This window comes from Cyprinodon variegatus, unplaced genomic scaffold (genome assembly GCF_000732505.1).
Source record: "Cyprinodon variegatus isolate N-32 unplaced genomic scaffold, C_variegatus-1.0 Scaffold661, whole genome shotgun sequence".
NCBI classification, from domain to species: Eukaryota; Metazoa; Chordata; class Actinopteri; order Cyprinodontiformes; family Cyprinodontidae; genus Cyprinodon; species Cyprinodon variegatus.
In genome coordinates this window covers 176,322-202,497 of record NW_015151114.1, presented here as the reverse complement: position 1 = coordinate 202,497, position 26,176 = coordinate 176,322, and the positions used below count along the sequence as shown (strand labels likewise).

Genomic DNA, 26,176 nt, shown 5'->3' with positions numbered 1-26,176 from the left:
AACCATACTGAAAGCCATTCCATTTTTCTTAATACGTATTTGCATATTTATTTATGGATGGGACAGGGTGGTACAGGTAGAACATGTAGCTGCTCTCAACTACATAAAAAGTAAGGATATATGAAGGAAAGTGCAGAAACATGGCAACATGTAAAGCAGACTAAATACATGCCACAATTTTCAATCTGTCATTCTATTTGAAAATCATGTAATTATTTTCTTTCATGTGACATCTATGCACAGTTTTGTTCTGGTTTATCATAATTTATCATACCAGAAGTGTACATTTTAAAAAGTTTGATTAATGTGTGTCCATTTTGACTTCCTTTGTGCTTTTCCTGTAGTTTAATTTCTGATTTCAGCAGTTCTGTCACAAAAAGTTGTCTTCTCATTAGAGAGAATGCTCAAGCTCAGGCAGAGCTCTTCTTCTGCTGACAGATGCATGTATTCATCTATGTCTTTTGTTATCAGACCCGGCCAGGATTGCTAGGATGTGCTGAAGAGGTACATGTTCCAGTCTGTGTGATACTAAGCTGCATGTGAGCCACTGCAGGTCTGTTTTTAATTTATTTATTTATTTTTTAAGGACAGATGAAAAGCTTGCACACTGCAGATCAGAGGTTTGGCCATTTGCCAGACAGAAGTCATTAAGCCTGCTACGAGCGCTGCTAAAGCTACTGAGGGCTGCAGAATTTATGGCTGTTAAGCCTGTGTTTAAAGTGTTTTCCTTTTCAATTGTTATGAAAAATGATTTAGGGAGGGAATTGTTTCTGTGGGGATATCACTAATTTGTATTAAATTGAGATCATTATGCTATTAGCAAAAGCACAACTTCAAGACAAAAACTTTGGAAACAGAGTAATACAAATCACTTAAATACAATTTAAGTTATTTAAATAGGTAATTTAAATATTGACCTTACATATAGACTCTATTTGTTATGATCCACAACCAATGTGATAAATGTCTCAAATCATCTGTGGCCTCATAAATGCTGTGCTTTGAAATTAGTCCATCGGTGACAATGCTCCTTTGAAGCTCCTTTGGAGCTATGTCACCGATGGACAGAAGGAGCTATGTCAACGGTGATATAGCTCCAAAGGAGCTTTAAAGGAGCTATGTCAACCTCATTTAGTGCTTTTACCAAGTTCAACACACAATTTTTGGCCTTAAAAGCCACAGTGTTCTGCAAAAGTATCCAAAACCTTATTAATATCTTCTCACATTACCACTAACTTCATTGGGCTTTTTTCTTCTCTTCTTTTCAAATAAAATCTAAACAATGTTGTGTCCATTTTCTTTTTAGTACCCTTCCTTTTAATATTCTTAAAGAAATTAAATGCAACCAATTGCCTGCAGAAGTCACCAGTATAATCCTTGAAAATTTCACTTTAGGCCACTGGATGTGAAGTTTTCTAGCAGTGGATTAGCCTCTCATCCAAGAGGCTTCTACTTCTTAAGTAGGGCACAGGTTGTGTCTCAGACCACCTCCTCTGTTGAATGTTGGTTTTTCGTGGTTAACAAAGATCCACTCCCCACCCCCCCATCATGGCCTCCCCTCTCAAATACCATCCTTCTTCCTTGGCCAGAACATGGACATTGTTGTCCTGCAATGAGTGTCCTTTAGCCTTCAGGTGTAGGGGAACAGCTGAGTCCTGTCCTGAGGAGTTGGGCCACCTTTGTAGAGCCATGCACCTGTGTAATGTTTACAAGTCGGTGCACTCTTCATTACACTTAACGGCTTAAACCACGTAGTTGGTCTTATCTCTGTGTCCTATCTTTGTCGTGAACCAGTTTTTGTATCAGGGTGTTACTCAGTTTTGTTTTTATTGGGTTGTAGAAAATTATGGTGCATCCACATATTGATCTGTTCTAAGCATCCAGCCAATACTTTGATGGGTTCATACTGTAGTCACCTGGTGACATGGTGATCTAAAGCTGTTTATCATCTACAAAGTTATGGTAACTGATCTGGTTGTTAACTATAATCTGAGCAAAGGGGAAAATGTAGATGTTAATTAGGAGGGGCCCCAGAATGGTGCCTTGAGAAACCCTGCATGTGATTTTTCTGGTCTCTGATTTAAAGTTCCCTACTGACACATAGAATTCCCTGTGCTTCAAGTAGAATTTAAACCAGTCAAGTGCTGTACCTGAAAGGCCAACCCAATTTCCCAGATGCTCTAATAAAATCGAGTGATCAACAGTATCAAACGCTGCACTGAGGTCCAATAATACCAGCACTGTGGTTCTTCCACAGTCTGAATTTATATGGATGTCATTGAACACATTAAACAGTTCACTCTCTATACTGTGGTTTTCATGGAAACCTGACTGGAAGACATCAAACCAGCTCATCATTATTAAGAAGGCATTTAACCGTGGAAACACAACTTTTTCAATAATGTTACTGACAAAGGGAAGGTTTGAGATGGATCTGTAGTTCTGAAGGACCAGTTTGTCCAAGCTTCCCTTTTTCAACAATGGTTTGATAATTGCTGTTTTTAAGTAACCTGACAACAGCCAGATGCATGTCTCGCTCCGCCTAGCTCCACTCACATACATCTGGGAACCCGCTCATTGAAAGTGATTTCCCCAACCGAATTTATGGTCTGTCCAATCAGGACGCAGGGCGGGTGTGTACTGGAGTGGAGAAGCGACCGTGAGATTCCAACAACAATGGCGGCTCGCATTGAGGAAGCAAGCGTTAGCATTGATGCTGCTATTTCTTCTGTGTTGTCCAATCTATCTGATATTGTTTCATTAAAAGAACATCAGAGAACGGCTTTGAAGGCTTTTGTTGGTGGAAACGATGTTTTCGCCCTTCTCCCGACCGGATTTGGCAAGAGCTTGATCTACCAAATGGCTCCTCCTCTCACAGCGTCACGGGTTAGCTTCGGTGTGAGTGGTTGAAATAGCACGTCAATAAAGATGACAGACAAGTGGCTTATCCAATCATATGCAAGGAGTTTTGATAAGGCTCAGCCTTCAGTAAAGGCAATTCCTATGGCGGGTTCTCAGATGTATGTGAGTGGAGCTAGGTGGAGCGAGACATGCATCTGGCTGTTGTCAGGTTAGTTTTTAAGGCCCTGGGGAATACATCCAACTTGAGGGATGTATTTATGATTAAATCAAATCAGACTCTAAAACAGGCAAAACCTTCTTGATAAAACATGGATTAAAAAAATGTATGAGTTGTTATTCTTCTATGTCGACTAGTTGGCAGTAAAAGGTGAAGTCGAGTCAATGCCTTATTATGGGCTTTGCTGAGGTAAAAATGACTTAAAATAAGTCTTGCTTCATCAAAGGCAGGTTTAATCCATCTTTTATTGCCAGCTGGAGAATGACCTTTATTAAGCCCATAGAATAAGCCAATACATACCTCCACTCAGGTCCACACCCAGGGGTGATGCAACTTTGCAGCTGTCTAGATCTGAATCGACTTGTCAACAAGTCAATTTTTTGGTGAATACCCTTAACTCTAGTAAAAAGCACAAAGATGTTATGGAAACACTCGATGATTATGTTACCAAGCAAGTGGATCTTAAAAAAATGTTCGATTTCGATTTAGGGAGAATACATAATAATGCACCCACCCTTTTTTCTGACTTTTGTTATAACATAAAAAGTGCAATACACTTTCCCTTTAACCTCCTAATTTTGCTCTTGCTTTTGTTGGCCTATGTCAATAAATTCCCCTGAAACAAACTAAGGTATATGTTTCTAAAATGTAAAAAAAAAAAAAAAAAAATCAATATACTCTGTATTCTGAAAAATGTAATCATACTCTGGTTGCAAATGGGAACATCCACCGTGCAAACAGTGGACTGTCTTCAGGGCTCTGATTACTGCAGTCTGGATGGAAATGTGAAGGGAGTTCATTTCTGCTGTCATTTCCTTCGAAAAGGCTAATGAGCTTCTTGATAAGAAAACGGTGGGGTTATCCTGTGGACTGGTCATTGGGAAATGAAATCACGTCTTTCTCCCTGCAACAACAGAGCTGATTGAGTTGATAACCAGAAGACTTAAAGCATTTCCCTGGAGACATTTCCTCTGAAATGCACAACACAGTGTCTGCAAGTACATATTTTAGAGTGCTTGTAATGTTTATTCTTATCTGCATTTGGTATGGAAAAAATTAATTAATTAGTTCTATGGCTTTTTAAAATAGGCAGACAGATAATTTAGCATTAAGTCAACTAATACCCTAATATGCTTCTACAAATGTGATAAGTGGACAAAGTGGTGTGAATAGCTTCAAGGAGATTGAAACGCTGAGGATATGTGTAGAGCTGCATAAATGCTGCAGAATAAGAAGATAAGAGGACAGAGTTGGACATCAGAGGAAGGCGATAGAAGTTATGGAAAATTGGAAAAGAACTGAATGTGATGAATGGAAGAGGATGAAAAGATAAGGAGGGGGTGGTAAGAAGGACTGTCTCTCTGTGTCATTAAGGATGAAGGAAGGTCAACTTTGCTGCACAGCTGAGAAAATCTAATGATGTAAATTAGGGCTGATGCTGTGCTTGATCTCATAAGAGTGACCCAACAACCAACATGTTTCCCCACAACATGCACTGCAGTTTAACACTATGTCAAAGCAAAAAAAAAGGCAATAATTTCTAATGGGGGAAATGACCTGGTACGTGGTTAAAGTAAACGCTAGTCTACGTGGCAGGCAAACAAACAAGTTGGATGAAGAAAGACGGGGGAGGGAAACAGTGTGACAGTCTTCCTTCTGCAGCCTTTGAACAGCAGCATGAGGCTGGATTCACTTGAGATTCTATGATTGAAATGTTTGTGACTTTGACCTGAATGCATAAAATGACTAGAAAAGGTTTATCAGTTTTACTCAGTTGTTGACATGCATTGTTTGTTTTTTATGAGATATTTTGAAAAATCATCAAAATGATTGAAATGAGAGTTTCGAACATCAAAGAAAAATGACCTCCCTGTTTATGTTAAGGTGTCGTAAATAAACCATGCATCCATAAATGATGTTCATGTATTGTGCAAGAGTGCATGAATGAAGAATTCATTGCATATGCACACATAGCAGGGATGCAGACAGCAGAGTAATTGCACAGCTTCATGGATAACAGTGACCCTGTTAGCCCAAAAGCTTATTGGCTGCCTGTTTCTCTGATTCGGCTCCTCCAACCAATGGGGGCTGTCACCAACGATTCAGATGTGGGGATGAAAGAACAGAACGAAGCAGGCAAGAAGGACGGTGAAATAGAGGTGAAGGTTAAAAAAAACACTTGGTTGGGTGATGGTGGGGAGGGAGGAGAGAAAATGGAGAGTGACAAGGATGGAGATGTGGGATGAAAGAAAACAGGCGATGTGGAGGAGAGAGCTGAATCCTCTGCTCTGAGGGAACAAAGACGGCAATCCCTCAGCACAGGCAAAGCTGTTTGGCTTGTGGTTGTACACCAACAAAGCATGAGTGTGTTTGTGCAAAAGTGTTGTCTGCAGGAGTGAAGGCACAGTGCTTCACAGAAACAGTAGGTGATCATCACACTTTTTGGCCTCTTTTCTCGCCAGAGATCCCACAGGAGAATGTACAATGGTCCCGAGCTGACATTTGTGTACACACATCTGTCTATAAGAGCTTTGTCAATGCTGCAGAGCAAGGCAGTGTAAAGAAGCAGATCATTTCCAGCGAGGAATCACAGGGGAACCTCTTCTGGAAAGGTCAGAGATGTGGCTGAACGAATAACCACAGCTTAAGGGTATTAAGTAGGTTCTGAAACTTGGGGAGAGTCTAAGGTGTCTGATCTTGATTGTGTGTCCACTACTTCACTAGCATTGATAGAAAATCACAAACTAATTAAGAATAGTGTCATATGAATCCTATTCTACAGTTCAGGCCATGCATAATACAATAAGAGATCATAGAAAGAAGGGATTGCTAAGATCCAAAAGGATTATTAAGGTTAAGAGTCAAATACAGCAGCTTCACTATTTCTCTTCCTCATTAATACACAGCAATATTTACCTCATATTTTCATGTCATATCAGAAAAATATATACGGTAATTTTCTTTTAACTATTACTTTTTAATTATATTTTCTTTATAAGTAACTTTCATATTACATGAACGGTTTAATGCAATTGTCTTTTTTTTGTTGAAAACTTGGTATTATATCTTTTTCCAATTATTTTGGTTTTCATCCTTATTTAAAGCACTTCAAGACAGTGAAATGTGAAATCTATAATTCTGATGAAATAACAATAACTCTAAGTTGTTAACATGGAGGGACTTTACTGATTCCCTCAGCTTCTCATGCTTAATGCTTCAACTCACCCCAACACAAACACCCCATTTACACTATCCTTCTGAAACCGTGCCGAGAACAGTCCGAGCACGGTAACCGAGATAACTATTGAGTGTAAATGGAAAACAACTGAACTGGACTGTGCCAAACACAACCGAGCCGCGCTAAAACTAGTACTAGTTCAACAGTTGGGCTCGGCACGGTTCAGTTGTGGCTCGGTTCTCTGATAAAAAAGAGCGCATTAGCAGATGGCATTTTCCCCTATTTACAGTCAGCTTACTCATTTTGCAGGTTTTGTGGCGTCCGGCTTTGCAATTCACAGATCTTTTCACCTGATCACAACCCGAACTTCTTCTCAGCTTATTAACATAAATTGCATCAAAAGAGCGTGGTGCGAATTGGGATGATGCCTTCTTCGCCTGACATTCTGCAAATGATGAAATATCACTAATATCAACAGTGATAGGTTCCTAAATTTTTGTTTGTGTTATCCCGCCTTGAGAGCTGTAGAATCGTGGACCACTGCTAGCGAGATGTGTAAACGCTCGTAAGAACCATTCTCGGCATGGTTATCTTGTCCAAGCTCGGTCCAAACTCGGCACGTGTCAGTTTCAGAGGGGTAGTAGTGTAAATGGGGCAATAGTTGCTTTATTTTGCTACTAATGACCCAAACCCTTCAAAGTACTGACAGACTATTGTTGTTTAATTGATGAAAGGTTAGATGCTCTTTCCACATGGTAACAAAACCATGAAAAGAGACAGTTGCTATGTTTCCATCACAAGCTGCACATAAGGCAAGCTACTATCTACTTGTTTATAAAGAATTATTAAGGCTACACAAAGCAATTTTCATCAGAATTCAAGGCATGGCTGAAAGAGCGTTTTTCGTTTCCATCTTTGCTATAAGCATGTTTATTGTGAGGGATTGCTTTAGAGTACAATCAGCCGGTTTTCCTTAGATAGAAAACTTGTATGATCTGGTTAAATTGACTCTGTAAAGTGCCTTTAAATGACATATGTTGTGAATTAGCGCTATATGAATAAACTGAATTTAATTAATGACCAGGAAGTAGAGACTGCAAACTAGCACTGACAACATATCTAAAGTTAGCATTGGAAATGGTACATCTTGTCCAGAGATTTTAAGAAGCAAATGCAATTTTAATACATGCAAGTAAGTATGTAAGAGTAATATGACAACAATAGTCATCATACATATGGGAGAGAAAGAGTGCTTAAGAATTGTGGAAACTCATAGTGGTCCACAATTGTACAGGAAACAGGACATTAGGAGGTACAGGTGATCTGCCATGAAAGATGAATGTTTGCTACCTCAGAGCTTATTCAGCAAATGTGTTTCCATCTCCCTTCTAGTGTGATATCTCCTTTTCTGAAAAGCCAAAACCTCTCAAGGGAGCATAAACAATGTTTAATAAAGTTGAGGAGACATTGGGGAGATTTCAGATTTTGCTCTTTCTTTTATTAAATGATGCTTCAAAACACTCAGAAACAAAACACCCATTTTTCAGAATAATAAACCATTCAAGGTTTAGTTTTTATAGTCTGCACTTCCCTCTTTAATTATATCGAAATGCATTATGGTGTACAAATGTGTGCAAGGCTTAAATTAAAATTTGATCTACCATGCAGTAAAAATTATACATTTATCAAGTAGTTCTCAGCACCTCAGAGACATCTCAGTTTCTTTGTATTTAATATTCAAAATAACATAAGCAGAAATCAGTCTGACCTTTTGCTACCATTGCTTTAAAGACACAAAAAATTCTGCTATATATATATATATATATATATACATTTATCTGAAAATAATAAAGGTTGATTGCATGGACTGTAATGACATCTGCCCTTTATCTTTCAGAAGGTTGATGTTGTTAAAACCCTGATTACATTACTGATAGCTTTTACTGATATTTACCTTCTGGGAAATTTGGTTACTGCTAGAGGAAAATCATTATCCTCTACTGAAAACAGATAACGTAAATCATTTGCTGCTAATTAATCAAATGATTTTTCTCTCAAAATAAAGAGAGACTCATTCTGGATAGAATGGTGAAGCCATCAGAGTCCTGGAGCTCCTGGAGGAAGCAGGGAAGACACAATGAAATTATTGGAATCTTCCCTTGGGGAGCATCCAGTTAAAATTCAAGGACTCTCTTCATCTTTCACATTAGCTGCCTCTAATACTCATCTCACTCTCTCCTTGCCTCTTACTGAGGTCATGGTTGGAAAGTCCCAGCAATACCCCAGGAGCCTAGGAATTATCCAAGCGTATGCTCGACCTCATGTACATACTAAGCCAAATGTTTGTCAATGTGTAGATCGTATAAATACAGAAATGCTTGATTACCTAATCACATCTGCCCTTGCAGGCAGTAAGGAAGTCAACAAAATGAAGCAAGGGTAGTTTCAGTCTATGTCAAACAAATTCCTCACATAAACTATCATAGAAATCAAAGTGGGAGCCACTTCAACTCATTTCTGGATGTTGAAGGACTGCCATGTTAAACGCTGAACATCTCTTGCATTTCAAACTTCGCCACAGCAAGAGCTCCATAATGAGATCAGCGGTGCTCTCTGAGGGGGACAGCTGGGGGAATAAACTGTCTGCTACATTTTACTCCATCAAGGCAGTGCAGCAAAACACTGTAAAACAGCATGCGTGATTATTATTATGATTGTAACAAACAGCCTGCGGGATTGATACTCGAGGCAAGCAAGCTTTATGTAAACAAAAACCAGGAATATTCTCATCCTAAAACTGTCCTTCCCATGGACGAAGGAGACAGAGATAAATCTGCTATCATCTGCTGTGATAGTGGGAGAAACGACTGGAGGACTGACAGGTGGCATAAAGAGAAAGATAAGAAATCACAAGCCCCAAAGAAGAGGCGCTGACAGCCTGCTGCTCCAAATCAACCCGAAAATACTTTAGCTTCAAAATACTTTCTTTTTTAAACCCCTTTCCAACTTTTAACCCAGTACTTTAATTATTTATTTTGGGCCAGCAGAGAAAGGGATAAAAAAAAAGCAATTTCTCTCTTTTCTATTCACATAATAAATTTATGACCGGATGTTTAAAAGTAGAAAGAAAAAGGTGGAGGTGTGAAGGGTGGGGTTAAGGCAGTTCAAGGATCAAGACAAACTGGGATTGCTTTTAAGATAAGACACAAGCGAAACAGAGAGAGGCAAACAGAGAAAATGAAGTTATATAATCTGTGTTAAACCCATTAAGCCAATAGCATCACAGGCCATTAACCCATCATCAGCTGAGAATGAGGTTTTCCTCATACTGAGAGAAAACAAACAAAGGAGTGTATTAAAGGCTGGTCTTGATTTTTTAAAAGATATTAATGACGGGATCTTTAGAGCATCACTATCCAATGAAGAAATCTGCTTCAGAGAGTTTGTTGGTAGGAAATGTTGCAGCAGCAAAAGCAAAACAAAATAATATCATTTACCATTATTCTTAGGTCTTTGTGTTTCTCCTTACTTTCAGGTTTTGCAGGCTTGATGGGTTCCAGCTGTTACTCCTTGATGATAATCAAGGGTGGCCTTTATATTGGAGCAGTTTCCTGGAGCATGCTGCCAGTTGGTTCTGCTCTCTCAGTGGTAAAACAGGTCAAGCTCTGTTAGTGAACTAAGCTCCCAGAGTCTCCTCTAATCTCTCCTTGCTTTCGTTCTCCACAGAACCAGATCAGACGCTCACCAGGATCAGGATCCTTGCTGCTCTGGAACTGTCTCCTCTCCAGGGAGCCCATACAGGAACAATCAGCCTGCCTGTCCACCCTCAATCCAACACAGGACCATCCTCTGGATAAGGATCCAAAACTCAGACTCTCTCTCTCCCTGTTTTTGTCTAAGTTGACTGAGCTCTTCTCCATTTAACCAGGAAATAAACTGTTAAATCTGCCTCTGTGTCCGCAGTTGTCGCTTGCTTAAGAGTCTGGTCTAGCACCATGTCAATTATCTTTAGCTAAGTAGCCATGCAGGATTGTAGGAGTGGTCAAGGTACTGTTGCTTTGCTTAGAGGCTAAAAATGCAGGACATTTGGGTTTGGCTTTTAAAATCGTCTGGTTCTCTAAGCCTCAGGGAAGCGTCCATGCCTAATCAGTCCCAAGACATGTTCATGGGAGTGATTAATCATGTCTGAAAACTCACATTTTACACCGACCTTCTTTTCAAGTTCAGCTTCAGGCTTTATATTTCTCTGTCCATTATAATTTCACTTTTTTGGTTATTTTTCACTGTATTCATTTTATGCACCTCCTTTTTCATATTAAATTGTGACAATTAGCTTCATCTTTACACTTTAATTATTCAAGGCTTTTCACAATGCAATGTCCTTTCATGTGTGGTATTCACAATATTTCCAGCACAAATATCTATATTCAAAAGCATACATTGTGGGGGAGGTTAGGAACTCAACAACTGAACAAACGCTACATATGTCAGCTTTTGTTAAGCAATGAAGTTCAATCTGTACTTTTAATTATGCGGGTACATTAATGTACTATTAATAAAAACTTCATCTGTATTTGTATTGATGTAAAAAATGTGAGTACCTCTGTTCATTTGGTTTGGTACAGTTTGCTTTCATTCTTTAATTTGTGCAAGTAAACTTTCACTTGTAAACAAAATCTTACATGTGATGATCATTGCTCAGTTTGAACAAAAATTACATGGTTGGACCAGAGTGCAGATCCATAAGTGTCATAGAGTAGCTGTGGCTGGGTTTTTTTCCTTGGGTTTTTTCCGGCAGAGAGCTTCTCCTGGAGCTGCTGCAGAGATTAGGTCATCAGCTGCAGGCACGGTGCCTCAACACCTGCAAATCATCTACCTCCTTACCGGGGTGCTTAAAAGAGGTGCAGGATGCCAAATGTTCTCTGCCAGAGTGTTATTCCGATTGGTAACTCTGAAGCCCTCCTGTGCTCCTTGAACCTCTGTGCATCGAAGAAATTTTGTTCATGTTTTTTCAGGTAACAGTTCCTGAGAGTTTATGAGACTTTAAGCAAAGAGCTTTCTATCTAAGAGACCCTCCTGAGAAGATGAATAGCCTGGAACTGCTCCTCCTTGCACAATCTGTACACTCAGCAGCTGTGTTGACCTCACTAACAGCCTTCACTGGAAGGACCTGTTGTTCTCCACGAGTTCTCAGCCACAGCCTTGGATCCCATTCACTTCTCCCTATGTACTCTTTGGGTACCCCGGCTTCTGTGAATGTTAGGTTAATTGGCATCTCTAAACTGTCCTTAGGTGTGAGTGTGTGTGCATGGTTATTTGTCTCTTTGATGCAATGCAATGAATCGGAGACCTTTCTAATGGATGAAGCAAGAGAAGATAGATGGATGGAATTGAAAAGGCGTCAAGAAGGAAACACTGCATTTACTAGATGTGAAAAGGTTACGCAATATATTGAATCACGAAATTGTGTTGCGTAACATTGTAATTGTGGCTCTTCTACATACCAGCACTATGTGTACCCTTTTGGATAAAATGTATGGATTAAATTTTCACACTTGACATACATTTTTAATAGCCATGTTGCTAATAATATCTTACATAAAATCCTAAACAGGATTACATGAATAGGATCAAATCTATTCCAAATTTAAAGCTGAGCAAAGAGGTAAAATCTTCCAATCCACACAGTCATCAGTGAGTAAATGCATCAAGAAACTAATAACACATCAAATAATTTTTAAATCAATCTTAAATACAGTAGGTAGGTGGTGTAAAGCCTTCCTTTACTTGGTCTTTATGATTGTAAACAGATTTATGAATTTTGTAAAATAAGGGTGTTTAGTTAAAAATAAGATTGTATATTAATCTCTTTAATAGAAATCTGATTTCTCTGACTTGTTTCCCCAAACACCATAAGGTGTGTCAGATCTGAACAAATTTTAGAAGTTGTGCTGAAGGCTTCAAAAGAAAAGACGCTCTGAGGGAGAGAGTGACAGGTGCAGGAATGAGCTATGTATCAATATTCTAATGGAATTGCTGCATTTTTAATGTGTTTGAGAAATGATGCTTCAGAAATCTAATTTACTTAGAATATTTTATTTTTTACTTATTTACATATTATTTTGTTTAAAATTTTTTAAAGGAAATTGTTTCATAATTTGATTTAGAAAACAAAGAGTAAAAAAGGAAACTATTTGATTAAAGGCTAAAGAGAAAATCAGCTGTAGTTGTAATAAAAAAAGAATAACCAGACAAAGATGGAGGTGAGATCATCATGATTCATTGTTAAAATAAAGAAATGCACACTCATGAGACAACTCTGTTTTCCCTTTGGGTACAAACCTTATCATTCCATATTCAAGTGGACCTTTTTGTCTGGTATTTCTTTTTCCTCAAATGCTGAAAAACACCCAGGCTGCTTTGCTACTAGGCAACAAGTCTCAGACCAATTTAAAGCTGGTGAAAAAACAAAGATAGTTCAAACTGCAATGGAGCACATGATTCAAGGTGGGTTTTATTGTCTGATTGTGAGCAGAAGCCAAGCAGAGCGGCAATGAATTGAAGGAGGCAGCTAACCTTTAGATCTACGGGAGGAAAACACACACACTACATATAGATTTAGATCCTTACTTAACTCCTGGCCTCTCTGTCATATGTGACGCATAGTAAGGACAAAGCGACACATATGTGCCGGCATTCCCAAGTGATTGCCACATGCCTCTGTTACTGCAGGGATGGAGTGTGCATGAATGTGTTTGTATGTGTGGATGTGCGTGCACATCCCATGGTGAAAAGTCCTCAGGCTTCTGCAGGCCTGTTTGTGTAGCAGTGAGGTGGAAGTAATGTTTGAATCTGTGCTTCCTCAGAGCGAAATGCACGCGTGTTTCCATGTCCGTGTGCATGTGTGTGCCTGTCTGTATGCATGCAAGTATATCTGTCTGTGTGATTGAAGAAAAACATGGGGTCACTGCTAACGGACGGTACAGAAAGGCTGTCTGTCTACACTCACCCAGAACAAACAGTCCTTAAAGCGTTTTTATTAATGATAATAAAAGATTTTTTGCACCAATTATAATTCTTTTAAATAACTGTTCATTTTCAACTGGAATTTTTAAGACAGCATAATGAAACCCCAGCTATTGCCTAAGATCTGTCAACTTAAAACAAAAAAATAAATATATTAGGTAGAAGTGTTTTCAAATACATATGGGATTTCATCTTCGAAAGGTTTGTGCTCGTGCAAGCTAGCTTGTACAAGTAGAGCACGGTTCCGTTAAAAGAAGCAGGCAGGTAGACGGCAAACAGAAACCAAAAACCAACAGGAGCCAGACAACAGAAGTTTTAACAGGCTGACAGAAAGAAATGAAAGCTTGATGGAAAGTAGGAGCACACAAGGACTGATTTAAGACAGGTGTGAGTCATGTGTGAGGGCTTCTGGTGAGTGGACAGTCAGTGTGACAGGAGACAGAACGAAAGCTAAACAATTTGGAGACAAGTGTGACACAAGCAGCGGGATTAAAGCTGTTCTGTCTCTGAATTTTATAGGACCTGTCATGCATCAACATCTAAATTATTTCAAAGGGATGATCTCTTTTAATGTTGCACAAATTACTGCTGGGTGATGGAGTTCTTTTATCAACGCAAAATATTTCATATTTGCTCTTAAATTGAGCACTACAGGCACAGCCCCTATAAAACTACTAAAGGTCTCCTCTAGTATGACTGATTCACATTTCATGATTCTGTTTTTAAGAACAGATTTTGGGAAATCTCATTGATGCCCCTTCAGTGATACTGAAAATAGGACACCCCTTCAGGACTTAGTTCTTGATATACATTTTCTATCTAAAAAAAAAAAGTATTGTCACGATTGCAATTAAGTACAATGAAGAGCCTGTACATCTTTATTTTTACATATGTAACCAAGTTCAATCGGTACAATTACTTTTATTAGAAACTAGAAATGTTTTTCTTGGGTATCTATACTTTTCCTTGTGTATAAATTGTGAGTACATCCATTCTTTTTGTTGGGACAGTTTGCTTTTATATTGCAGTTTATGCAAATTAACTTAAAGTAGTAGACAAAGCCACATTAAATGTGATTGTTGCTCGTTGAAATAAAATGACTTGGTTAGGCCGGAGGGCGGACCCTTAAATGGAGGAAAACTACGACTGTATGGATGTTTTCTGCAGCTCTATACTTTGAAAAGACATGTTAATAATTCATCTCATAAGGTTTATTGCAGTTCCAGTTATTTGGGTGTGAATAAAAATTAGACTAGTTGCTCTGCTGCTTTATAAAATAAGCAATTTATTATTTTTATGGTTAATTGTAAAAGAGTTATAGCAGTGGCACAGGTCTGTTAGATTGGTTGCTGTTAGTGATGCACTAAGCCTAAGGTATGGACTTGGTCCAGATGGAATCATTGTTTGTTCTGGATCCAGAATGGAATCCATAAATGAAAAAAAAAGGTTTGTGCATCCACAGCCTTTTCTCTCCCAGGTAAATTAGGCATGCAGTTTGCCCATAAGCAGCTTTAAACCTATCTAAAAAAAATGTTGTTGTTTTTTTTATGTTCTGTCATAGGCTGACACATTTACTCTCTGCTCGTATTATTTAACACCATTACTTTGTTTTGTCACATTGACACAAATTCCAGTTCTAGGTCATGTTACAAGTAGCTTCAGCAAAGAAGTAAATAATACAAATGACTTCAAAGTAAAAATATTTCATTGAAACAACTAAACTCATTAGCTTTTGTCATAATGAAACAAAAATTTCAGTCTGATAAAATCGAAAACCAAAAGTGTCTTGTATCTCTGACAAGAGAAAGTTAAATATTTCAGCAGCCATTCTTCACATGTTTCAAATATCTGCATCCGTTCCTGGTATGAACTTCCATCATATTGAAACACAAGACCCCTTCAGTGGAAAGTGAAAACAGCTGAAAAGATCATTGGAGTCTCACTTACCCAGCAGACATTAATCATTCAAGATACATTTAAAAAGCAAACAGTTTCGTGCAGGAATTTGCTTATCCCTGACAGAAATGTCTTAAATATTAAGGGACTGAAACCAGACGCTCAATAAATGTTTCACTGCTTTTAGAAATATTCAAACACTCAGACTTGCCTGTTTTGCACATCTCCCTGGATTTTCCACTTCACCTGCATGATGACTGAGCAGGTGTGTTTGAATACAGTATTCAGTAACTGTATAACATTGACAATTATGATATCCATCCATTTGTGCTCTAACACACAGTGTCTTGTATGTGCTATACATATGCATGACCCCTTTTGAAAATCGTCATTTTAATTATCATTACATGTTATACCTTCCAGAAGCAGTCATTCTACATATTAAAGATAACTCACAGCATGTTGACACCAACCCCCATGCTTTTTGGTGAGGAGGTCATGTTCAGTGATATGAAAAGGCTTTATTTTCTTCCAGTTCATGTTTGTAAAAAGCCTGAATGTTATGAATCATTACACAATAAAGAAGAATAGTTGTAAAATAATTTCAAGTTGGACTATTCAACTCACCAAGAATAGATTCAATAAGAGGGGAAAAAGAAACTCCTGAAATGTTATAATCCTAGGAAAAGGCACTCAGTCTACCTCATAGCATGGCAGCAGTTTCTGTAGGAAACTGTGCAGTGCTCAATACTTGATACCTTAGTCATTCGAATCCAATTTTGTGAGACCGTAGCATGACACTCCATCACAGCTATCAGCAGAGTCCCTTTTCTAAACAGGAAAATATAGTTTGTATTGTGCCTGGACAAACTGAGGGGATTAGGGAAGGAATCAATAGCAATACAGCGTTCTTTAAGAGAGTTCTTATGGATCAGAAGCCACTGAGTCACAGATGAAACAAAAAATGGCAGCACTGAAGAAATAAGAAAAAAATGAGCATACAAGCGAGACTCTTTAACCTCTTGTGAATAAGATAAATGCTTCATACAAAAAACAAAATGTACATACACAGCAAGAAGCATTTGTGCCCTGGCCCTGAAATCATGCTGTTTAAGCTAATAAATAAGCACCCCCCTATGCCCTTAATGGTGCATCCACAGATGGTAACTCAAACACAAGGACAAAGTAAACCAAAGTCTAAAAGAAAATCAAAGCCAACTACTTCACTCAAAATGATCAAATAAAAAAAATAAACTGAGAAAAAGAGTACTCCTTTATAGTGTTAATCTTTTTAGTCCCTGCCCCTAGTTTTTATTTTTTATCTTTCAGACACACATTCACTGACATGGGAGAGGATGAAAAGGATGAAGAGAACACGGCAGACATCCTACATCTTGCAGCTGCTCATTAACTAAGCTGTGTAATTAAAAGGTAAAGTGATACTATTTAACCTGCATTGACATCAAATTAACCACAGTAAAAAGTGGTGCACAGATGTCCTGAGTAAATCTCTTCAACTGAACTTACCTATGCATGGGAAGTACAGTTGAACAGAAGCCCAAGCTTCTTGACAGCTAATAAATATTTAATTACATTTCAGAAACAGTATGTCCTCATTCATGCAGGGCATGCAAAACAACACTGTTGGACCTTTTTTTTCTAGTTAAAACCGGACATTAAAGCATTTGTTAATATCCAAACTTTGTTGGGCAGCTAATTTGAACTACAAAATTCTAGAAATCAAATCCTACCTTTTTACTTTAAACTTAGTCAAACTTGCATTTTAGATTGCAAACCTGCTTAGTATTAGATAATAAAACATTACAATCATCTATCAACTTTAACCTGGTGCTTAAGGTTTCCAAGCTAATGGGGCTTGCTCTTTTTGTCTTATTTCTGCATCATGGGATGTTGATGTTATGCTGTTTACATTTTCATGAATGTTTTTAAAAAAGGCTGATCTAAATGCTTTAATGGTTGTTGCAATGACTGTGAGGCTAAGTAGGTGCAAAAGTCAAAATGATCAATATATATATATTGTTTTCTGTATTTTCTGTGACCACTTGGAGTTGTGATGTATTTAGTACCATATTGAACCCTCAGGATTCAACAGCGAGTGGTCATTATAGTCGGGGGTGCTGATGCAACAACTGTTGCTTGTCATTTGGCTGCAGGCCAAAGAGGCAGTAGCATTTGCCAGGAGCTGTTCTGACCCGACTGTTTTTATAAATAAAAGGAAAAATTACGAAAGAGGATGCCACAGAGAAAGAGGTGAAAGTCGAGGAGGATGCCTTCACAGTGATGGTCCTTGGCTCATACATCGTAGAAAACAGGAACAGTTGTACACAAAAATATATGCGTAGCATTACCTATATTTTACACAAATATGTCGAGCGCTGATCGTTAGAGGGGATTTGCACCATACAAGCTAATGTGCACCCAATCCAGACACTGAACAATAATCTTGGGGTGATCGGTTCTCACCATATCAATGTGGTAATTGGCCTTGTCCTCCTGTTGGTCCTGTATGATGATCAGACATCGGAGTTTTCCCTTCAATGCAAAGATCCACCTCTTTGTACAGGTTTATCCTTGGTAGTACATAAATTACTCCCACAAATCCGTCTTCTATTTCTTCCTGTTCCAGAAGGGCTTCTTTAATCATTACTATTAATAGGTCATTTGAAAATAATGGAATGTTCCTCAGTGTTCTTAAGGTGTCTTCACACCAAACGCAATTGCAGTAAATTTCCCATGTTCTTTGTTTGATATTACTTTTTAAATGTCTTTGCCAATTATTCACATGATCTACAGTACATGGACAATGCTTCACTAACTTCAGTACATCGTGTGTATTTGGTCTGATCACATCATCTTCATCACTAGCAACCCTTTCTTCAAATCGCTTCCCTGCTAAACTTGTGTCTACATAGGGATAACACGTAAATCACTCGCTCCAGTGGCGTCTTTTGTGTTTCAGTGAACCACCTTATGCAGCTGGTGTTAGCGCGAATGACAATGACTTGTACATAAATTTCTAATTTAAATGGGCACTGTGGAAAATGTTTTCAAAAATAATGATCATGCAAAAAAAGCAATTTTTGTACCTATACATATGATAATAAATTATTTAAAGGACATGATAACCTTCAAAAGCGTCTGTGTTTCTTTTGGTGTGAAAACTATGGAAGCGTCTAATAGATGAATGCAATAAAACAAAAACAACAACATTAGTTCCACTTGAAGGAATGCAGTTTTATAATCCAGGACAGTAATAGTACCGTAAACATATCTATGAAGTTGGCATGAAGCTTGTTTTTTTTATTAGGTTGCTTGTCTGTTAGTTTTTGCTCTTCTAAGGGAGAAACTGTACGTATTGTTAAAACAAAACACTTTGAAAACTAGGCTGAGTGAAGAATTTTTTCCTTTTATCTACTTTTTTAAAGATGTTGGAAAAAATGTAATATATGAAAGTAGAAAAAGGTCAATTCTATCAAAGTTTGTCTGAATGAAATAAAAAACATGCATCCTCAAATTATATATAGAAAACAAAATGTACGATACAATGTTTTATAAATATGATATATGTTAACCATCTGTTTTTTTTGTTTGTTTTTTTTTTGTTTGTTTTTTACAAAAAGCAGTTAACATTATATCTAAGTCAATTTATAATTTTGTGGTCATTTACTTCAAAACCTTAAGTGCCTATCATATTTTTTAACTTGACCCATAATCGGTAGTGGTCTGAACGAGAACTGGTGTGAAGACTGACCAATCAAATGCTGCTTCATGAGTCATAACCTCATTTTTTTTGTGTCATCCAGTATAATTTTTTGAAATATTAAAAATTTAAGCAGTTCTAAAATATATTGATAAAATATGTAAGAACAAAATAATTAGAATTTGTAACATTCTGTTAGAATTTAGATAACAATGTTGAGCTTTTGACACCCATAAATTGTCAATTAGATGTCATTTATATATGTGCATTTTTATATGCATTTTAGGCTCAAATCAAAAATAAAATTAAGAGGAAACCATGTAAAAAAAAAAAAAAGGAACTTCCAAATAGTGTTTGAACATGAAAAAATTAGTTTAATTTCTTGAAATAAGAAAAAAAAAAAATCCTAATGGTGTCCATTTAAGTCTTTGTTATAATAACAGCTTTTATTTCACATAGTCACAAAAAATCATGAGGGTTAATATATATTGTGTGGAAGTAATGACTGCTGGCAAAGTATGACATTCATAACAGGGATGTAACCTTGTGGCAAATAGCTGTAGGAATCATGCACTTTATTTTTCTGCATTCTGCACTCACAATTCTAACCTTAGGGCAAGGAGAAATATAGAGAGGGTGTGACTGAGGCATGACACTGTCATCTTAATGAGATATTGGCTGTTAAAGCAGTATTGAGTGGAACGCCTCCCAGGAGAAAAGGTTTCTGTAATTAAAAATGGGTAAATATAATGATCTGTGAATTCAATTTGAGAATTTTCTTTCTTTTAAATACATTAAGAATCCCTTGATTGGTATTTATGTCAGACCAAATATCAGCAATGAGCTCAATGCTCATCGTTCAATGCAAATTCATTAAAACTGCAAGATAGAGGGTGACCTTCAAACTTTGAGCCAGCTGAGATTGAAAGAGACAGCCTGTGCAGTGAAGAAGATAGACAAACAGAGAGAGAGAGAGAGAGAGAGAGGAGAGAGAGAGCGAGAGACCAAGAGCACAGTGGAACAAGAGAATCTGAAGCCCCAAGGTCACATCCACGAAAAAGACTGCACTAGGAAAGTAAATTAAAGTAAGCAAAATAGAAAGAGGACGGGTTGCATGAGGGAAAGGCTGTATGTGAGAGAATTATTTTTCATAAAGGGGGCAAAGAAAAACAAGGAAGCAGCAGAAGGCCGGGGAGGTGGTGAAGCCAGACGGCTGCAATAGATTGGAGGAGGCTGGGGCTGCAGGGCAGCATAGGACCCACATCCTGAGATTTGACAAGAGTGAAATGTCTGCTCCTTTATTACAGACTGGGATCATGCCCTTTATTTTGCTCCATATATTTGACACTAAAGCCTTATAATCTCCATGGATTCACCAAACAACACAAGCACACTCCCAACCATGGGGAATTATACAGACGGCATGACCATTAAATTCACGGTCACATTTAAAGGAACCCATAACTCCGCACTGTGATTCCTTACTTTAATAAAGCCCTGTATTATTGGTTGTTTTTGCATTTGTTGATTAGAATGAAGTGTATTAGATAGCTGCAGATCTGTGGGTGAGGAGACTTTGTCCTTGTCCGTGAAATCACCTCAATCACGCTCCAAAGATGTAATGGGAGCAATCCTCCATGTAGGACATCTTAAGGCCGGCGATGCATTGCTCAAGGTTGGTCTTCATCCTTACTTAAACACACACAAACGGCTCACTGGTTGACATCAAAAGCCCCCCTCCGTTCACCTTCCCAGTCATCCCCTCCCAGTTAAGCCCACATTGGATTTTTTATTTTTTTTTTTGTGTTATCTCTCATGCCCCCTCCAGTACAAACGATAATTGCTTTTTCCTTCCTGGGCTCCTAACCTGCTGTGTTCACCACATCATCTTCCCGTGTTGGCTTTCAAACCCTGCAGTGAGATATTATTCCACCTAGATATAATTGTCTTTGCTTAACCAATTTGCCATAATCCACCTGAAACAATAACGTTACCAAATTTACGTTACAAATCCTGATAAAAGTAACAGAACTGTTTTTGTTACTTGCAAAACCAAATGGTGTTAATATGTTTTTCATCTGGTAAAACAAGTCTTAACCATTATAATGTACCCCAGATATGAGGCTGAGCTCATATTAAGCTTGAAGCTTTATGTAATAGCATCTATCTCTATGTGTTTGAGATTCTAATTTTGAACTAAGAAAGGAGGTAACCTTCGAGTTGCCTTGTTGTATCAAATATTTTGGCTCATTGTGTGGCTGTGTAGCTAATAAATCCAGCTCAAAAGGATTGAAGAAGCCATCCTCCCTGATGTATTTCTATGGAAAGCATTAAAGTGTCAATGTAGCAAAATACAATGTTATGTTAACTGGGCTACCTTTAACCTGCAAAATGTTTCAATATCATTTAGAGCTTCCCATCCAAATGACAATTTTAAAGATTTTAATGTAATATATGCAATTAAAAAGCTCAATTAAGTTTAGCATTTAGTAATTAATATATTTCAATGCAAAGAGAGGGTAAAATCTGGTTTAACCAAAAAAGACCTGATATAAATCTTAGAATTTAAATACAAAAATATGTTTTACAACATATAAATATAGTCATATAAAAAAAAAGAAAGAAAGAAGATAAAACTCTACAAGATCCTGTAATATTTTTCTAAATCACATTTGGATACATGAATGCAGAACATTAAAACTAACTTAATCTTAATACAAAAGATTATACTGACCAAAATATATAAAAACTAAAGAAAAGACATTTTAAATATTCAACAAAATTAAACAGGAAACGGTATCTGTTATAAAGTAGATGATATCATTTTAACTTTGAATTTTCAAATAAAATGGTTTACAATGACCCACATCAGGGGGACATCATTATAAAAACATCATTAAATATTGACAGAGCTTGGCATTGTTTAAATATCTGAACTTTAGCTTGGCATGTTCCTATAAAAATCAAAGTGGGAGAAAGCAGTGTCAGATTGAGAGAGCTGTCTCACTTCTTCAAATAGAAGGTTGCAGCAGTAAGTCTGATTGGAGATTTCAAAGGGTCTGGAAAGAATTTGAAATAAGCCCTTCCACTGTTTGGAGAATGGTCTATGAATGAAGTACATTTAAAACAGTTGGAAACATCCCTAGGATAGAGTATTAACCAAGTTCAAAGCGGACCCCAGGGATCTAAAATAAGTCTCTAAAAATCTGAAAATGTCATGAGGGGTAATGGTAAATGTTCCAGGAACTAAAACAGTGAAAGTCTTGGTCTCTGTTACCCGCTGATACAAATTAGAAATAAAGGCTGTTCATCAAACCCACCATTAACTCTAGCTCCAGCTAAAGGGCATAACAATAAAAGACCAGTTGATCCAAAAAAGACAAATTGAGAAAATTGAGCAATGATAAGCATGGAGTGAATCAATTCCCAGATATTGATCTTGATGCTGTAGGCTGACTAAAAATATATCTCTATTTACACAATAACAGCCACTAACATATAACAGCTGATTGTGATCAGTAGGGCAACCTGTCCTGCTCTGAGATCTGAAATCGGATTATGTCCACAAAGTGTCACCAGTTATTCCAGAAGATTTTAGAAAGTTATGAGAAATGATTGTGTCTAATGGAAAAGTCAATGTTAAATATTATCCATATTCATTATAAAAAGGCTTCATATAGTAGTGCATTTCATTCTTTCAAAGAAGTATAAAACTGTCTTTACCCTAATGTAGCTGTATATACCATCATTTGTTGCTTTATTAAATGTCTGCCTTAAAGTAAAGGTTATGTTGTAACTTAACTTATAGTATAGATTTACAGAGAACTGTAGTAACCAAAGCAATACGTATGGTGTTCTGGTGTAAAACTCACAGTTTCATATGTGGGCCTTTTTGTAGTAGCGGGCTACTCTGTTCTACCTGAAATTCTCCAATCAATCAGAGGTTTGAGTAGAAGAGCTAATAATCCTTTGAAGTTAACTCACCCAGACACTGCAGTGACAAGTGGTCCTTGGAACAAACCAGACAGTTTAATTTCTATTTACTAAAGACATTGAGATACATTCTGAATGTGTCATAAATTTCCACCATCCTAGACTTATACAACAACTGTCTTGTCTTGTGAAATTGGATTTCACTTGGTTGAAACTGTTTTGTGTAAAAAATAAACCTTCTTAATGTCAGAAGTCAAAGAGAAACGGTGAGATTGGTTTGAAATAAATAAAGGTATCAATAGCAAAAGTGATGGTCATTACAACACGGTATGCAGCATAGTGTTATTGTATGATAGACTTTGAAGGAGATGGGCAAGAACAGTTGTTATTCCTTTGAGGCTACAGTGTGCACAGCCTTAACCCCATTACAGGAGAAAAATTCAGTTTGGAAGGCAACTAACCCCGTCCTAGAAAAAGGTATAAAGTGGTTAGTGAAAATATAATGACTTGGTTTCAGTTCGATTTGGGATAACACACAAAATCTAACTGTTTTTATTACAAAGTAAGTTTATAAAAACCTTTAAAACACAGATACAGAGTTCAAAGAAAAAAACATGAACAAAGAGGTTTCAGCTCTCTGACAAGTCTTTTAGTCAGTAAAGGGAAGCTTGCTTTGTTTCTGATTGCTGTCAGGAAGGGAGTACTGTATCAAAGATAAAGTCAGAAACCCAAACTGGAAAAAAAGGGAGATGCCTGGATCACAACAGGCTCTGTTCTTCATATGAACATTAACATTTGCCACAGGTATTGGGTCAGTTTTAAGCTGACATACATGGAAAGAACATTTTTTCCACTTGTCTCTTTTTGTAATGAAAGTTCTTGATCTCTAAAACATGGCCATGAATTCCTCTCTCATCCTTCACATTATTCGTCGGAGGGGCAAATAGGAAACTAGTCGGCCATGGTGTCCAAAGGGAATGATTCTGGTGAAGGTAATTGCTTGGAAAGATAATGCAACAGGAGATAGGATCAGAGGGGAAGGGGGAGAGGTGACAGTCTGTAATTGGAAATGGTGAAAGAAAGAAGACTGTGAACGAGAATTGATGAAGGAGAAAAAGCAAGACTCAGTGCAATGCTGAACAGCCCATGCAGACTCCATGGTGTTACAGTCCAGCATGTAATGGGACACTACACAATAGGATAGGTAAATTCATGTCATGTTACCACATGAGGAGTCCAGAAGGGAAGAATGTGAGCCTGTGCCCAGCTTTCATATTTTTTTTTGCCTCAGTACAGGGCTGCACACTGTGTACTGAAAACATAACTTAGGCTCAAAGTTAACGTAATGAGCCAGAAAAAGATTTCTGCCCAGAGACGTGAAACATAACGTTCCACCAGTGGAGGCTTATTTACATATATCACTCAAAACTCCTCCCGGTTCCAAAATTACCAATCAGGAAAGGGAGCATGACCATAAAGGTACACATGACCTCTTCTAAGCATTATCTTCTCTCTTTTGCTGTGAGTATCTGAGGGCGAGTAGGGAGTCCTGTCAGTGCTGGTAGTCGTCATCATAAAAGATCAGCAAACATGCAGTTTTGTTTCCAATGGCTCTGAGCTCTATTTGAAAAAAACACTCCACCAATGAGAGTCATATTCATGCCCAGCTGTGTGTGAGTGTGCATGTGTGTAAGTAAACATACCCAGGACTGAAGCGTGGTCCCTGGTGCCTCCTCATCTGTGCAGCTGTGTGCTTATGCAGATCTTATTTCCTCTCCTCCTGGCCCACGGGTTGCCAGTGTCAGTCCAGAACCTCACCGATGTGATCTTCTGATCTTTCCTTTAGTGGGTCTTACTCTTCGGCTTTCCAAACATTCCTCTGACTCCTGTCCTATTGCCGGTTTTCCTTCTTGCCCTCTTAAATGGCAACAGGCTTGTGCCCACTTCACACCTCCTTCTACTCCTTGTTGGTTAACGTGACCCCAGGAAAGATGAAAGCCTTTTACATTCAAGAGGATCACATGAGACCAACCTCTCTTTCAACCAGTGCTCTTCAGTAAGTCAGCGTCCCCTTCGTCTTCTAGTGACATAAATTTGGAATTTAGGAAGGGAAAGGATGGCTGAGGAAGGAGCGAGCTGTTGCTGTAGCTGTTGCCTCTGCCTCCTCCTGTATGAGTGCCTCGCTCTCGCTTAGCATTCTTTTCATCTCTCTCTCTACTCACTCACTCTTTATCTTGCACCACCCCCTCCCTTGTTTCCTCAGTCACTGTCTATCTGCTCCTGCTCTGGATGCTGAATGCTGTTGGCTGTGTGTTCGAGTGAGTCTCTCTAAGCAGTCAGATGAGAAAAAAATGAAAAAAAAAGGAGCAGGGAAGATTGAAAATAAATAAAAAAATACACATGAGAAAGAGGTCTCTTGGAAAGAAAAAATATGAGAATAATATTCTGAATAAAAACATAAAGGTAATATGCGTGTATGCTAAATCGTACAAACATGATTTTATTAAGATTTTATATGTTAAACCAAAACAAAGTAGAATGTTGAATTAGAAATTTGTCTGCAAATAAAACCCTGTGCTGTCTCAGTTTTTTCTCAACCTTCTTTGAGAGACTAATCTGGAAATCCACCCTTTGCTGTGGTTTGAGCTGTAAGTCATATAGGGAACAGTAAAGCTCACATTTATAAATAGACACGGCAGATTTAATGTGAAAGTTATTTTCATTCCCTAGAATATTTTTGGCTGAATATGACACAAGCATATTTCTAAAGATAAAAGACGCATGTATAAGTGGTATCATTCAAAAAAGTTTCTGTTTCTTATTTAGCTCTTCCCACACATTGTTTATTGGACTAAGATATTGGTTCTCATGTACAAATCATTGGGTAAAATCCACGCCAAAAATTTGTGTATGGCACATCCAAAAATGGAGTATGTAAAAAAAATCCAGATCTTTAAAACTATGTTTAAAGGGATGAATGACATGTATTCGTTACCATGGCAACCACAGCCAAATAAGGGAAAAAGCACTATTAAAACAAGATTAAAATATAAACCCTGGCAAAGATTATGGAATCACCGGCCTCGGCAGGGTTTTATTTAGTTGTTTAATTTTGTAGAAAAAAAGCAGATCATGACACAAAATTTAAGTCATTTCAAATGGCAACTGTTTCGCTTTTAAGAAACAATAAAAGTAATCATGAAAAAAAATTTAGTAGTCATTAATGGTTACTCTTTTAGATCCAAGCAAAGGGAAGAAAATATGGAATCACTCAATTCTGAGGAAACCTATGGAATTACCCTGTAACTTTCCATCCCTGGGGCCCGAGCACCAAAGAACTTAG

At 37.7% G+C, this 26,176-nt stretch overlaps 1 protein-coding gene across 1 annotated transcript in view; it reads right to left on the bottom strand.

Moving 5' to 3' along the window:
- Nucleotides 1-24,977, bottom strand: part of LOC107096953 (leucine-rich repeat and immunoglobulin-like domain-containing nogo receptor-interacting protein 3) — a 48,660-nt gene extending 23,683 nt beyond the window's left edge. The window contains exon 1 of the mRNA XM_015393873.1: nucleotides 24,537-24,977. The gene's annotated coding sequence lies outside the window, so the exon portion shown is untranslated. The remainder of the gene's footprint in view (nucleotides 1-24,536) is intronic.
- Between the last annotated feature and the right edge of the window lie 1,199 nt (nucleotides 24,978-26,176).